This window comes from Taeniopygia guttata, chromosome 21, assembly GCF_048771995.1.
Source record: "Taeniopygia guttata chromosome 21, bTaeGut7.mat, whole genome shotgun sequence".
In the NCBI taxonomy this organism is placed as follows: domain Eukaryota; kingdom Metazoa; phylum Chordata; class Aves; order Passeriformes; family Estrildidae; genus Taeniopygia; species Taeniopygia guttata.
In genome coordinates this window covers 7,880,233-7,897,773 of record NC_133046.1, presented here as the reverse complement: position 1 = coordinate 7,897,773, position 17,541 = coordinate 7,880,233, and positions in this window count along the sequence as shown.

Below are 17,541 nucleotides of genomic sequence, written 5' to 3'. Positions count from 1 at the left end.
TGAGCATGGGGCAGAGCATGTCCCCTTGGGCACTGCCCTGGCAATGACCCTGGAGCCCCTCAAAACCTCCCTGGGAATTGACCCACTGCACCCAGCCCACCTTATGTGGCCTGCTGCCCCTTCACCCCAAGTGACTCTGGTGGTTCTCCCAGTCCATCCCAGTCTCTCCCAGAGTCGTCACAGTCCCTCCCCAGAGTCCCTCCCAATTCCTCTCAGTCCAAAGCCATTCCATTCCAAGTCTATCCCATTCCTTGTAACTCCACTCCCAGACCTCCACCCTCTCTCCCAGTGCCCTCCCAGTCCATTCAAAATCCTTTTGAGTCCAATCACAGACCTCCCCTCTCTTCTAGTCTCCCCCCACCCTATCCAATTTAATTCCCAGTCCCTCTCAATCACACCAGCCCTCTCCCATCTCTCTCAGTTCTCCCCAGCTGATCCCAGTGTGTTCCCAGACTCTTCCAAGGCCCATCCCACTGTGTCAATATTGCTGGGGCTCTCGAGCTCCCAGCACAACCCTGGCCACTTGCTCTGCCCCATTATGGATTTCTACCCTGCCCACATCCAGCTGAGGTGGTTCCAGGGCCAGCAGGAGCCCTCTGTGATGGCCACCAATGTGGTCCCAAACGGGGACTGGACCCACCAACTTCTGGTGCTGCTGGAAACCCCCCCACTCCCAGGGCGGGGTCACCTGCAGCTGCCAGGTGGAACACGTCAGCCTGGAGCACCCCCTGAGCACAGCCCGGCCCCCACAGCACTGGGGACAAGGAAGGGAGTGTAGAGAGTTTATCTGAAGAATGGCTATGCAGCAAGGGACACGACAGTGTTAAGTTGATAAGAGTGTGAGAGTACGTGACTTGTAGCATGAAAACTATGTCCTTGAGCAACAGATGTCTCATAACAACCTTGAGCAACAGATGTCTCGTAACAGCCAGGATGTGAAATTGCTTGGTATGCAGAAAGATAATCAAGTATAAAGAAGAAGTAACCGCAAGGCTTATCGCAAAAAGATATATGTGTTAATAGAAAGGTTACCAATCCTGAGCTTCACTTTTGCAATATGTTTGAACTAATTAGTGCTTGTATAAAGAAACTGTGATCGACTGCAATAAACTGAGACTTGTTGATCATGATAGCATGAGGCTTGTCTCCCGCGACTCTCTTCAACATCTGGTGCCCGAACGGATGGGACTCTGAGCCTGGATCTGTGAGACGTTGCGTTGGGTTCGGGTCCCGCAGCTAGACGGCGATTAAGCTCCGCTACCTGGTGCTGCGCCCTGAGTGATTACAGTGGTGGGCTCAGCCGATACGTGCTGCCGAAGCGTGGAGGGGCTGCAACAGCGCTGACGTGAGTATGGATAGGCAAGCAGCATATGACCTTTTCACCTCGTTTCTCAGACGGAGGCAATTTAAAGGGCTTGATTTAGATAAGGATCTCCCTGCGTTATTGCAGCATGCAGCTTCGTATGCCTTTTTCTCAGACCCGCATACTGTACATGAATTAGGGGAATGGCGAAAATATGGGGATAAGTTGTGGGAGTTGACGTTAGATGATGATAAACTCACTAAGAAGATGAGTAAGTTATGGAAAGCAGTTCACAATGAGTTGTTAATGTGCCAAGCGGAAAAAAGGGCAGCTGAGGGAGTGAAGACAGCGCAAGAGCGTAATCGCGATTATGGTTTACCGGTAGATCCTTGTGCTCCAAACCCCCCCTTTTTTAAAACGGTTGATGTGCCTTCATCCGTGCCATCCGCCCCCCCCGCTGAGCCGCCGAGTATCACGATCCCCGGGAATGGTCACCACAACCCCCCTCACCCACCTCGGGCAACTGCTTCTCTCAGTAGCCAGGAGCCTGTCCCTGGGGCAGAAGCTGACCTCGCGGAGGCCATGGCCAGGGAGAGACGTGAAATCTGACATACGCTCACCCGCGAGGGAATGGAGAAGGGGGACGCTGATCTCGTTGCAGCGGCTCAGGAGACCTTAGTGTTTTCGGTCATTTATATGCCTAACCTGCAAGGGGGTGGGCAACAGGCACAGGTGCAAAATTTAGATTGGAAAATGCTGGCCCAGTTGCGTGCCACAGTGGTGAATTATGGAGTTTCTAGTGAACCGGTTAAACAGATGCTCGATTACATGTTTAATGCCCAAGTGCTGTTGCCTGCAGATGTCAGAGGCATTGCCAAATTGATTTATACCCCGCATCAACGACTATTGTTTGAGGCGCGCTGGAGAGAGGAGGCTGCATTGAGTGCAAATCTCCCAAGGGCCCAGGGGGATGCCTTGACAGGGATCACGGTTGATGAACTAATAGGGCAACGTGCATTTCTGAGAGTTGAGACCCAAGCAGCTTTAGGACCTGACAAACTCAGGGAAGCTATGACAGTGGCCAAGAGAGCGATGGATAAAGTTAAAACCCCGGGAGGGATACCTATATATATGGGAATCAAACAGGGTAGAGAAGAGCCCCTTGGTGCCTTTGTAGATTAAGATCATGGAAGCATTGTCTAAAGTGGGAGTAGCAGATCATATGCAAGATGCCTTGCTAAGACAATGCATCCTACAAAATGGCAATTCCACCACTAGAGCCTTGATTAATTCGACCCCAGGGGATTGGAGGGTGCAGGACCTATTAGAAAAGGCTGCCTCTATGCCGATTGGCCTCCAGGTGTTTTTAGTAAATGCCCTGCAGAGAATAGGAGAGGGATTACAGGAACAAGCGACAGCCCTGCGTGAGCAAGCTATTAGCTCTCAGAATCAGGTCATGGCAGCTCTTGCTCCCCTCCAAGCGGCAGCCGCACGCCCCCGCTCGACCAACGCTGGCAGCAATCGAATGAAGTGTTACCGATGTGGAAATGTAGGTCACATCCGTCGAGAATGTGGAGCAACTGGAGTATGGTGCGGAAAATGCCAACCCAATACGCACAACTCCACTGCTTGTCGAAGGAAGCAGGGAAACTCAAAGAACAGCGCGAGCAGCGGCCGCGCATGGACACAAATGGCAGCTGCACTGTCAGCACCCTCCGACAACTCCAACCAGCAACAACCGGGAGCCTCGGCTTGGACCTGGCAGCCTCAGTAGATGTTGACATCCTTTCCACTCATTTGCATAAGGTTCCCACTGGACTTTTTGGCCCTATTTTTATAAATGGCCAGCCAATAGGGGGCTTAATAATTGGTCGCTCCTCTGCTACTACTCTGGGTCTGTATGTTGAGCTGGGGGTTATTGACTCTGATTGTAGAAGTTAACTTATGATTATGGTTCATACTCCGTATCCCCCCGTGAAAGTACCCAAAGGACAGAGACTAGCCCGATTGATTCCGTTGCCTCAAATGACCAAGGGACTAATGTCCCTTACACAAGAGCCCAGGAACGAAGGAAGCTTCGGATCTACGAGGGGCCTAACCTTGCTCACCATAGACCTCAATACTCGACCTAAGAAGTCCTGTCGTCTGACTTATCAAGGACGCAGTATCACACTTAAGGGACTCCTCGATAGACGCACTGACTTGAGTATAGTTGATCCTGCACACTGGCCTTCCACCTGGCCAATACAGCCCTCAGCAACCACTGTCACTGGCATTGGAGGAATGACGCTGGCTAATCGTACCCCTGTACTGACAGTCGAGATTGAAGGAAAACAAGCATCGACAGCATTTTCTGTAACAGCACTGCCACCTACTGTTCACTGCCTAATTGGCCGCGATATTCTTGCTCAACTGGGTCTTGTCCTCACTAATGATCACCCTTTACAGTAATGGTCATTGCTTGGACTTTCCCATTGCCACTTACTTGGATTACCAATGAACCTGTTGTGGTTAAGCAATGGCCTCTAAAATGGGAAAGTTTGGAACAGGCAGACCTTTTGGTCATGGAACAATATCAACAAGGACATGTTAAGCCCTCCACCAGTCCCTGGAATACTCCAATATTTGTGATCAAGAAGAAATCCGGAAAGTATAGGCTGTTGCATGACTTGAGAGCAGTAAATAATCAAATGGAACCCATGGGAGCACTTCAACCTGGACTGCCTAACCCAGCTATGACACCAAAAGACTGGCCCATCTTTATAATAGACCTGAAAGACTGCTTTTTTACCATTGCATTGCATCCTAATGATACCAAACGGTTTGCATTTACGCTTCCTGCCCTTAACCATGAAGAACCTGACAAAAGATTTGAGTGGACAGTTCTACCGCAGGGAATGCGCAATTCTCCTACACTTTGTCAACTGTATGTCGATGCTGCACTACAACCACTACGACAAAAAATGCCTGCTACCATTGTTTATCATTATATGGATGACATCCTGCTTGCTCAAAGAGAACCCTTTACAGCCTCACAAATTGAAGATGCTACAAGGATCCTAACAGACTTTTCTTTAGTAGTAGCTCCAGATAAAATTCAGATGTCAACCCCTTGGAAGTATCTAGGGTGGACAATCACAGAACAGAAGATTGTGCCTCAAAAATTGTCCATACAAATATCAATAACAACATTGCATGAGGCCCAAAAGCTTCTAGGTGGCCTACAGTGGCTGAAGCCAGTCACTGTTATCCCTAATATCTTATTAGACAAATTGCGTCCGCTACTTAAAGGCACTGACCCTTGTGCCCCTGTTCATGTCACCCAAGCTCAGCAAGATGCACTTCAGAAAATTATGCATTGCATATCTACAGGATTTGTCACAAGGATTGACCCTGATCTCCCCCTGCATCTTACAATTTGGAGTACTGAAGACCACCTACTAGGAGCTGTTACTCAGCAGTTAAAGAAAACGGGAGACAGCAGTACTGGAATGGCTGTCACCTCCATTGCAACAAAGAAAAACTACAACTTCAAAAATCGAAAATTTGGCATTGCTGATCAAAAAAGGACGCATCCGCATTTTGGAAATCAGTGGCCTGGAACCAACGGACATTAATCTGCCCATAGAAAAGGCCACGTTAGATTGGTACCTTTTAAACTCCACAGCCCTGGCTGAAGCATTATGATCGTCTGCAGCACAAATCAATACCGGTCCCATTATACCGAAACCTTTGCGATGGCTAGGAGAATGGAGCTGGCTACAGAAACCCCTCAGAGAAGACAGGCCCATTCCAGATGCCACTACGGCTTTCACAGACGCTGGAAAACGCTCCAGGAAGGTGGCAGTAGTTGGAAAAAGGGACAACAATGGCATCAACAAATATTAGAGGCAAAATCAGATGACAATTTGCAGACTGGAGTTGTTGGCAGTCATTTGGGCTGTAACTAACTTGCATGAACCGTTGAATGTTGTATCAGACTCGCTTTATGTTGTGGGGGTAGTATCAAGGATTGAGGATGCTACTATCAGAGAAGTACAGAATCAGCGACTTTATGAACTGTTTCTTCAATTAAAACGTGCCCTCAGAAATAGAACTGAACCATATTCGGTCATCCATGTTCGTAGTCATAAATGGGACGAAGGGTTAGGAGAAGGAAACACCAAGGCTGATAAGCTAGTCTCGCTTTCTCATCAAACAGTACTTCCTAGGCAGTCATAGGCACGGGAAAGCCATGCTATTTTCCATCAGAATGCTAAAGGCATGTCGAAAGAATTTCAGATTCCCTTAGAAGAAGCTAGAGCTATAGCCAAAGCTTGTCCAATTTGTAGTAATCAAAACAGAGGCATGGGTCTGGGTGTGGGAGTCAACCCAAGGGGCCTGCATGCTAATGAGATATGGCAGATGGATGTTACTCATGTACCTAGCTTTGGCCGCCTTAAGTATGTCCATGTGACTATAGATACTTATAGTCATTATATATGGGCTACTTCACAGGCTGGCGAACGGGCTATACATGTAGAATGGCACCTGCACAGTTGTATTGCTGTCATGGGAACCCCGCAGAAAATCAAAACAGATAATGGTCCAGCCTACTGTAGCAAGCGTATAGCTCGTTTCATGCAGTTTTGGAACATTGCTCATGTAACAGGGATTGCCAACTCACCTACTGGACAAGCAATAGTGGAAAGAGCAAATGGAACCCTTAAACAGTATTTGGAAAAATATTCTGACATTAGTAGCATACAGGATAGACTACTTAAATGTTTGTTTGTGCTTAATCATTTATGTATTTTTGGAAACAGTGAGGTGACGCCTGTGATTTCTCATTTTTCCCCGTTGAAACAGCCTGGGCCTGAAGCGATGGTCAGGTATCGGGACCCGAAGACAGGAATCTGGCAAGGCCCAGCTAAGGTTGTATATTGGGGCAGAGGCTACTTATGTGTTTCTATGCCAACAGGCACTTTGTGGGTCCCTGCAAGGTGGACGCGACCAGCGGTTGTTGATGAACAGTCCAGAGCAGAGGAGGAAATACCGCCTGCAGAAAGTGCTGGCACCGATCCTGCGAGAAGTTGAGGAGGAATTTAATACCAAGTTTTTATACGAAACTGAACGAGAAGTAGCTGAAACGCTACTCCCAGTTTTACAGAGAGACTTTTTACGCCATTGCCAAACTGCTTGCTTAGCTTGCTTTGCACATAATCACCAAGCGTTAAGTCTAAGACAGTTGCACAATGTGTGGAATACTACTATACCTGGAAGAAAATCTTGCATTTGGGACGGAAACACAGAACGCGCTTAGAGAAGAAAAGAGATGAATACTTGACAAGTGGAGAAGAGGAAGTGTTAGAGGAAGATGAGGAGATGGAAGAAGACAGAAAGGAAGAAAGGGAAATGCAGAAGTCACCTGACCCACCAGCAATCTCTCTTGTTGGACCTATAGATCTACCTGCTGTTCAGGGTCTTTCACTGTCTTCATCCTCCTTCATCTGTGAAATGCCAAACTGTGGCGCTGTGTTCAGTTCCCGACAAGCGCTGAATGGCCACGCTCGCATTCACGGAGGTACAAACCAGGTGACAAAAACACGGTGCACCATTCCCGGCACGAAGCAGAAATCTGGTACACAGAGCAGATACTGCTCCATCAAGAGCTCACCTGCCCACAGCACAACAAGCGGCGAGACCGACCCAATGACAATTTTTCCTTGCAAGGAGTGTGGCAAGTTCTTTTTCAAAATCAAAAGCCGCAATGCTCATATGAAGATTCACAGACAACAAGAAGAACAGCAAAGGCAGAAGGCAACGGTGCTTGGTGTAATATAACATTCCCTACGGATATTACCCCGCAACAGGAAAATTGGCAAAATCACTCCTTTTGCTGTCACTCTATAGCTCAAAAAGAAACAGACCCAGCCCCAGGTACAACAATTCCTCGCCGATTGCCACCCAGAATCTTTTTAATCTGTTGGGACAGAGCATTCAGCGGCATTCCTCAACGGCCCACCGGAGGCCCTTGCACGTTTGGGCGTCTCACAATAGCACTCCCTAGCCAGAGCACTGTATTAGGCCTATATAGCAATACCAGCCAGGTAACCACCACACGATGAAAGCGCTCAACCATTGATGCTTCCTGTGACGATAACGTCAACTTGTTTAATTGCGCGGAGCAAGTGGTTGCCTCTCATTTTATGCCCAGCCTTGCTGCAGGACATGCTTGTTTTCAGTTAGAGAAGTTACAATGTTGGGTAGGCAAGCGAGCCAATGCCACGTCTGAGCTATTAAGTTTACTGGCCACAGACATAGACACCGTAAGACATGCAACATTGCAAAATCGGGCAGCTATTGACTTTTTATTGTTGGCTCATGGGCATGGGTGTGAAGATTTCGAAGGAATGTGCTGTGTGAATTTTAAAATCAGTTCCGAATCTATTCATAAGAAAATTCAGCATTTGCAACAACATGTTCAGGTGTTACAGAGGGATGATACATTTTTTGGATTATCATTTGAATCATGGGGAATCACGGGTTGGCTTAAATATTTGCAGCTTATGATAATAGGATTGTTAGTTATAGTAATTTTAATGCTTGTATTGCCGTGTGTATTTCAGTGCTTGCAAAGGACTTTAATGTCAATTATAGAACAAAAATGGAACACATCCTTGCTTGCTTATAAAGAAAACAGGGGAAGTGGAGAGAGTTTATCTGAAGAATGGCTGCGCAGCAAGGGACACGACATTTTTAAGTTGATGAGAGTGTGAGAGTACGTGACTTTTAGCATGAAAACTATGCCCTTAAACAACAGATGTCTCGTAACAACCTTGAGCAACAGATGTCTCGTAACAGCCAGGATGTGAAATTGCTTGGTGTGCAGAAAGATAATTAAGTATAAGGAAGCAGTAACCGCAAGGCTTATCGCAAAAAGATATATGTGTTAATAGAAAGGTTACCAATCCTGAGCTTCGCTTTTGCAATATGTATGAGCTAATTAGTGCTTGTATAAAGAAACTGTGATCGACTGCAATAAACTGAGACTTGTTGATCATGATAGCATGAGGCTTGTCTCCCGCGACTCTCTTCAACAGTGGAGGCACTGGGGGGACTGGGAGGGGGATTGGGGTGTTCTGGGACTAACTGGGAGGGAGTTGGAGAGAGCCTGGTTTAAACTGGAAGAGGGGCTTTGGGGTCTGGAAGGGCTGAGAAGGGCTTTGAAGGATACTGGGGAGGGTGGGATGGGGTTCCAGGGTGTCCTGGTTAAGGGCAAATTTGGGGAAAGAAGCCTAAAAGGGTTCCTTTAGGAAAGCAGATTCAATTGGCCCCTCCCCCCAACCAGTTCGGGAAGGATACCTCTTCGGAGGAAAGTGGAAAAAACCTGTTTATTAAACAAGCAATCTTAAACAATATTAAACAATAAAACTTCTCGCCAGTGCAAGAGAGAGACAAATTTAGAAAAAATCCCCCTGGTGGCAGCTGGACTCACTCAGTCTCTGATCAGTCCCTCCAGCGCTGGAAATGCTATGGCCCAGGCCTGGCCCGCTGGGCCACAGGTGCGATCTGCTGCTGCTCTTCTGGGTGTTCAGTCCAGAGCAGGTCCAAAGAAAGGGAAAAAAACACAGTCCAGGGAACTTCTTTGCCTCAGCTAGCTAAAATTAACTAGAAAAAGTAAAGGAGAGCTCTCTCTCGCTGTCGGTCCATCCGCAGGTAACACAGTCCAGGAGCAGAAATACGGAGGAGGGAGTGCAGTTCTTGAAAACAAACTCCGTGCTTCTTCACCCCCACCCCCCCCTTCACTCCTGGAACAAGTCTTAAAGGTGTAGAACTTACTATTCAACATAAACAGGGCAGACGATTGGGGATAAAGGCATCATACAGTCAACCTAGGACAATGGGGTCCTGGTGGACGCTGGGAGGGAGTTTGGGGGTGCTGGGTGTGACTGGGAGGGATTGGAGAGAGCCTGGAGGATTTAGAAGCAGATTGGGGATGGAAAAGCAGAGGTTGGGATGAAGTTGGTTGTGCTGGGAAGAGACTGGGAGGAGTCTGGGTGAGTCCTGGTGGGGCTGGGAAGGGACTGGGAGAGGGTTTGGGAGTCCTGGGTGGGCTGGGGGCAACTGGGAGGGTGCTTGGATGGATGGAACTGGGAGCACTGGTGAGGTGACAGTGGGACAGAACTGGTGGCACTGGGATGGTGGCACTGGGAGAGGGACAGTCTGTCTTCGTTTGTAAAGGCAGGTGTCTGAGCCTCCCCTGAAATGGAAAAAATGTAAACTCCCTCCCTCCGAATCATTATACATTTGAAAGTAAGGGGGGGCTCTTGTCGGAGAAGGGAGAAGCAGACATCGATTGATAATCTGCAAACTCAGTTTATTTGGTATACATCAGCTGCTTAAATACAGTTCTTAATTAGTTCATACATATTGCAAAAGCCAAGCTCCTTATTGGTTTATTATTGCTGTATCATTCTTACATCAACAGGATTTTATGTATCTACTTCTACATTTTTGTGGGTATTGTGTAATGCAAAGTCCCTGCTTCTATGTGCCGTTACCAGTTTCATACCAGTTTCATCCAGGCTTCCTTATCTCAAGGGTACCCTGCTTTTGAAGCTGTCTTTGTTCTAACAGAAGACTGCCTTTGTTTTAGCAGAAGACTGCCTTTGTTCAAGTAAGCTGCTACTGCTTAGTCTGCAGGGTCTCTAATCTGCAGAGTCTGCAGCTCCAATAAATTGATCTTGCTATGTCTTTTTTCTGCTAACCATTCCTGAACCAAATCCTCGACAGGCTCTCAGGCAAAAATAGGGGAGCTGGTGTCGCTGTGTCTGTGTCGCAGCGTGCTGGGTGTTGGTGGCGTGCTTGGTGTCAGCAGCAACAGGGGTGCGACATACCCCCTGTGAGCTCTGCAAATCCCAGTTATCGTTGGTCTGGCACAGGAACAGAAAAGAGTGGCACGGGTCTTGGGGTAGAACTGGGTTGATTTATTAGATGGATAACATGAGGATCCAAGACCAAGCCCAAGACAAGACTTAGGAGGTATACAGAGGCTTTTATACAACAACTTAGGGGGCGTGATATAGGACAACCAACCAATGAGGACAAAGCTGGGGAGGAGTCTAAGGCAGGACTAATATTTCATAAATCTATCAGGGAAAACAGGGGAGGGGAAGAATACAAAGAAACAAATGGTGTATCGAGTACTGAGGGATTGACAAGGAATGTTCTGGAGAAAGGGGTAGGCCTAGGGAGGATTGACAACTTGGGAGGGGAGGAGATTAGGGAGAAGAATAGTGGGCAAACAAGAACTTACAGCAAAACACAGCTGTCCAAGATTGAAGCACCAAGATGTTTCCTATTACCATCCGAGTAGCAGTTGCCTCTGGGCAGTTTTCCTTATCTCCTGTTAATAGGCCCATCTATGTCTTGCCACATGACTCAGAGATAAAACTCTCCAGGAGCCAGTTCCTTTTAACAGGTGATTAAGGACTCATCTCCTGACTCAGAATAATATCAGCCCATTGTGAGATGCTGCGCCCAGGGGGAGGAGTTAGGCATTCCCACCTGGATAAATCCAGGGATTTCTAGACAGAGAAGCAGCCTTTCCACAGGTTTCCGAGAAGACACAGCAACCACATCTGCTATTCCAAGGGGACTGCAGCCACTCCAATTTGGACTGCTACCAGCACGCTGGCCAGAGGGGTGTCAGGTTGTATTCTGACTTTGTCAGTGGTCTTCCTTTTGTATCATTGCATGTATTTTTCTTGTTTTTTTCCTTTTCCCAATAAATTGTATTTCTGACTTGGAGTATCTCACTGGTTTTGCATTCAAAACCAGGACATATTTTTGGCACCCAACGTAGGGCAAGAAGGTACTGAGAAAAGTCAGAATTACAATTTTGTATTGTAGAGGGTACCTATTCACTATGATGCTTAACATGCTCTTTTGGGTCTTATACCTAGCTCTCTATATTTTCCCGAACGTGGGGAATTATCTGGCGATTGTAATGCTCATGTATAGACCAGGGTATGGTATGAGAATTGCTTTATTTTATTTATTTGATCTATTATGTCTATTGCATTATAACCTGTGAGGCAATGAACGTGATTTGGAATATGTACCAAATTCTGTTTGCTTGTCCTAATCTAGGCTGCTACATCTGGGGCCTCGGCAACCACACCCAGCCCCTGTGGGGAGGGGTAAAGATTTATTTTTTCCAACCTTTCTGTCTTGACACAGCAGTTTTTGAAAATGTTAAGTTCCCTCTTGTTAGTTCTGCTTTGTCTTCTCTGCACAGTCTGCAACATGCTTAGAAACAAAACACTACATAGTGTGATGCAGCAAAACATACATAGTGTGGTGCAGCAAAACATACAGATGCAGCGTCTTCTTGAGGAAGAGGAAACAAGAAGCAAAGCAGCAGTGTCCGTGTCCATACAGAATGCCACAACAGTATCCATGTCGACGCAGACTGTCACAGAGGTGGAAGGAACCAAAAGCAAAACAACAGTGTCCGTGTCTACACAGACTGTCACGGAGGAGGAAGCCCAAAGCAAAGCAAGAGTGTCTGTGTCTACACAAATGGGCACAGAGGAGGAAGGAACCAAAAGCGCCATCAGCATCTCCACACAAACCATCACCAAACCAGAGCAGCCTGAACCAATAGTAGTTGCCCCCATTCAGAAGAAGAAATCAAGGAGCAAATCAGTCTGCATAGTGACTGATGAGGGCGCTGGAGGACCCTCACACCCAGTGGAAGAGACAGAGCCAGAAATCATCACTCGCTCTCTATCCCTGGGTGAGCTGCGTAACCTGTGGAGAGAATTCACCCGCCAGATGAACAAGTCCATCCTGACCTGGCTGCTCCACATCTGGGACACTGCAGCCAATGACACCATTCTGGATGGAACTGAGGCCAGGCAACTGGGAGCACTGTCCCAGGATATGGTCATTGACCAGGGGATCAGGAGAACCCAAGAAATTCTCAGCCTTTGCAGCAACTGCTGACAAGTGTGAGGGACAGATAACATTTGTAAAGAAGACCTCCAGGTGCACCAAGGAAAATGGAAGACCATGGAACAAGGTATCCGATGCCTGAGGGAATTGGCTGTGTTGGAGATAATTTTCTCAGAAGACGAGAGATTTCCTAAGAGTCCAGATTGTGTCCAGTGCACATCACAAATGTGGTTGAGATTTGCATGGCTTGGACCAGAGATGTACTCCTGTTACCTGGCAACACTGCAGTGGAGGGAAGACGAGGACAGGGTGGGCATCTTAGCCAATAAATTAAGAATTTACAAGGATACTGTCACCGCCCCATTTCGTACCCATGTCTTGTCCATAGAAACAAGGTTGGCTGAGCAAGTCCGGGACTTGATTGAAGAGAGTAATCAGAAACTAAAAAAGGAACTTAAGGAACAAGTCTACCATATTTCACCAGAACCAGCAAGAGTCTCTGCCATTAGAAGCCATCTTTCCCAAGCCACAGAGAGAGGATACACTCCACGAGGAAACCTCTGGGTTTTTCTTCAGGAGCATGGAGAAGACATGAGGAAATAGGATGGAAAACCCACCTCTTCCTTAGCAGCCCGAGTACGTGAACTAAAAAGAGCACCTACCACAAAAAGCTCATCTAGAGTCAATGCTGCTCCAGTCTCTCACACACAGAATTCCAGACAATATAGGAATGATGATATAACTGATCCTCTTGAAGGAACCTCAAGAACCTATTTGCATGAAGAGAGCAACATGTACCATGACCAGGAACAGAGGGGCCCAGCCTCTAGCCAGGTAGAGGACAGGGACAATCAGAACTATTGGACCGTGTGGATTCGATGGCCTGGCACATCTGAACCACAAAAATACACAGTTTTGGTTTACATCAGTGCCCAATGTACCCTGATGCCATCAAGATATGTAGGAGCAGAATCCATTTCTGTTTCTGGGGTAGCAGGAGGATTCCAGCAGCTGACTGTATTAGAGGCCAAAGTGAGTTTAACTGGGAACGGGTGACAGAAACACCCCATCATGACTGGACCAGAGGCCCCATGCATCCTTGGCATAGAATATCTCAGAAATGAATATTTCAAGGACCCAAAAGGACATCGCTGGGCTTTCGGAATAGCTGCTGTAGAGGCAGAAGACATCAGAAAGCTAAATACTTTACCTGGTCTCTCAGATGACCCCTCTGCTGTGGGACTGCTGAGAGTTGAAGAACAACAGGTACCAATTGCCACAGCAACAGTACACCATCAGCAATATCGTACCAGCAGAGACTCTGTGATCCCCATCCATGAGATGATTTGTAGACTTGAGAGCCAAGGGGTGGTCAGCAAGGCCTATTCACCTTTCAACAGCCCTGTATGACCAGTGCGCAAGTCCAGTGGGGAATGGAGACTGACAGTGGATTACCGCGGCCTGAATGAGGTCACACCACCACTGAGCGCTGCTGTGCCAGACATGGTGGAGCTTCAGTACGAGCTGGAGTCCAAGGCAGCAAAGTGGTATGCGACCATCGATATTGCGAACGCCTTCTTCTCCATTCCTTTGGCAGTGAAATGCAGACCTCGGTTTGCCTTCACCTGGAAGGGAGTGCAGTACACCTGGAACCAACTGCCCCAGGGGTGGAAGCACAGTCCCACCATCTGCCATGGACTGATCCAGGCTGCACTGGAAAAGAACGAGGTTCCCGAACATCTACAGTATATCAATGACATCATTGTGTAGGGGAGCACAGCAGGGGAAGTCTTCGAAAAAGAAGAAAAAATTATCCAGATTCTGCTGAAAGCTGGTTTTGCCATTAAACGAAGCAAGGTTAAGGTAGCAGCTCAAAAAATTCAGTTTCTAGGAGTCAAGTGGCAAGATGGAGGTCATCAGATCCCAACAGAAGTAATCGACAAGATCACCGCTATGTCTCCACCTACTGTAGTAGATAGGGACAGGCGAACGGAAGATCTCGGGATGTGACGGAAAGAGAGACCCTTCCCCCTTCTCCCTGCTTCACGTTATCTATTAACCCCAGAGCATGTAACCACACCTAACCCAGTAGTTTTCCACTCCCGACTAACCCTAGAGACCCTACCAAACCCCCCTCTGACGTAGCAAAGTCCCCCAAGACTATTTAAACCCATGAGATAAGATAATAAAGGCTTTTCGACCGTCCACCAAATTGGTGTCTGCGAGTGTCGTTAGCCCGAGTGGTCCGGACAGGCCGGGCCATCGTGCTGTCTTCTTGGAACCAGGTCGCCGTTGTCTTTCATAAAGGCAACAACCTACCAACAAGAAGGAGACACAAGCTTTCCTAGGTGCCATAGGCTTTTGGAAGATGCACATTCCCAAGTACAGCCAGATTGTGAGCCCTCTCTACCTGGTCACCCGCAAGAAAAATGATTTCCACTGGGACCCTGGACAACAACAAGCTTTCACAGATCAAGCAGGAAATCGCTCATGCAGTAGCCCTTGGCCCAGTCAGGATGGGACCAGAGATAAAGAACATGCTCTTCTCTGCAGCTGGGAACCATGGTGCGTCCTGGAGCCTTTGGCAGAAGGTGCCTGGGGAGACTTGGGGTCAACCACTGGGATTCTAGAGCCAGAGCTACAAAGGCTCTGAAGCAAACTACACTCCCACAGAGAAGGAAATCTTGGCTGCCTATGAAGGAGTTCAAGCTGCCTCAGAAGTAATTGGTGCTTAAACTCAGCTGCTTCTGGCACCCCGGCTACCAGTGCTGGGGTGGATGTTTAAGGGAAGGTTCCTTCCACACATCATGCCACAGACACCACATGGAGTAAATAGATTGCCCTCATTACTCAGTGCGCCCTTATTGGAAATACGAATTGCCCTGGGATTCTGGAAATTATAACAAACTGGCCTGAGGGGGAGACTTTTGGATTGTCTTCTGAAGAAGAGGAGCAAGTGGCATGTGCCAAGGAGGCTCCACCATATAATAAGCTACCAGACACTAAAAGACAATATGCCCTTTTTATGGATGGTTCCTGCCGAATTATAGGCACTAGCTGGAAATGGAAAGCTGCAGTGTGGAGCCCCACACGACAAGTTGCACAAGCTACTGCGAGACAAGGTAGATCGAGTCAGCTTGCAGAGCTTAAAGCTGTGCAACTGGCTTTGGATATTGCTGAGCAAGAGCAGTGGCCGAGGCTCTATCTCTACACAGACTCATGGATGGTAGCTAATGCTCTGTGGGGATGGCTGAGTCGCTGGAAAATGGCCAACTCGCAGCGCAGAGGGAAACCCATCTGGGCCGCTGAGATCTGACAGGACGTTGCCACCCGAGTAGAGAAGCTGACCATGAAGATTCGACACATGGATGCACACATACCCAAGAGTCAGGCTACTGAAGAGAATCACAACAATGAACAGGTAGACCAAGCTGCCAAGGTGAAAATACCACAAGTAGACCTAGATTGGCAGCATAAGGGAGAATTATTCCTAGCTCGTTGGGCCCATGATGCTTCTGGTCATCAGGGGAGAGACGCAACATACTGATGGGCCCGTGACCAAGGGGTGGACCTTACTAGGAACAACATCTCACAGGTCATGCACGACTACGAGACCTGCGCTGCAATCAAACAGGCCAAGCGGATAAAGCCTCTGTGGTACGATGGGCGATGGTTGAAATACAGGTATGGAGAAGCCTGGCAAATTGACTATATCACGCTTCCCCAAACCTGCCAAGGCAAGCGCTATGTACTGACCATGGTGGAAGCAACCACAGGATGTTTGGAAACCTACCCTGTGCCTCATGCCACTGCCCGGAACACCATCTTAGGCCTAGAAAAGCAGGTCTTTTGGAGACATGGCACTCCTGAGAGAATTGAGTCGGACAGTGGAACCCATTTCAAGAACGGCCTTATCAACACCTGGGCCAGAGAACATGGCATTGAGTGGATATATCATATTCCCTATCATGCACCAGCTGCTGGCAAAGTTGAACAATGCAATGGACTGCTTAAGATCACCCTGAAGACACTCGGTCGGGGAACCTTCAGGAATTGGGAATTGAACTTGGCAAAAGCTACCTGGATAGTCAACACCCGAGGGGCCATCAATCGAGCTGGTCCTGCCCAATCTGAACCCTTGCACACAGTGGATGGAGATAAAGTCCCTGTAGTACATATGAATGGTATTTTAGGAAAGACTGTTTGGATTAATCCCACCTCAGGCAAAGACAAACCCATCTGTGGGATTGTTTTTGCTCAAGGACCCGGTTATACTTGGTGGGTAATGCAGAAGGATGGGGAAACCCGTTGTGTACCACCAGGAAACCTAGTCTTCAGTGAGAACTATGTGTAAGGTTTCATCATGATGCAGATGGAAATAGGAAAAGGGGTGGATAATGTCCAAAATTGAAGCACCAAGATGTTTCCTATTACCATACAGTAGCAGTGTCCTCTGGGCAGTTTTCCTTATCTCCTGTTAATAGGCCCATCTATGTCTTGCCACATGACTCAGAGATAAAACTCTCCAGGAGCCAGTTCCTTTTAACAGGTGATTAAGGACTCATCTCCTGACTCAGAATAATATCAGCCCATTGTGAGATGCTGCGCCCAGAGGGAGGAGTTAGGCATTCCCACCTGGATAAATCCAGGGATTTCTAGACAGAGAAGCAGCCTTTCCACAGGTTTCCGAGAAGACACAGCAACCACATCTGCTATTCCAAGGGGACTGCAGCCACTCCAATTTGGACTGCTACCAGCACGCTGGCCAGAGGTGTGTCAGGTTGTATTCTGACTTTGTCAGTGGTCTTCCTTTTGTATCATTACATGTATTTTTCTTTTTTTTTTCCTTTTCCCAATAAATTGTATTTCTGACTTGGAGTCTCTCACTGGTTCTGCTTTCAAACCAGAACAACAACACAACATCTCCCCCTTTCCTTTTTAAAAGAAGACAGGGGAGAGTTCTGGGGTTTAAATAAATTAAGGAAGGGTATAAATATAACCATACAAAGTTCATACAATAAATACAATGCTTTCATAACATACGACACGTTACTAAACTTACAGAGGAATTTCCGAAACTATTACAGAAAGGATTAACTAATCATTGATATAACATATAAGGGAAGACTCTTCTTCACTTAATAAACTCATTCTAAAATGCACGAAATCATTAAAGTCATTATGACACACAGAGGGATTTACTTCTAAATCAGGCAAAGTCACTGAATGGTGAAATGGTTTTGCCAATTTGACTTTCCACCAGATGTTTTCTCCTTTTTTGTGCCTTTACCCATTTT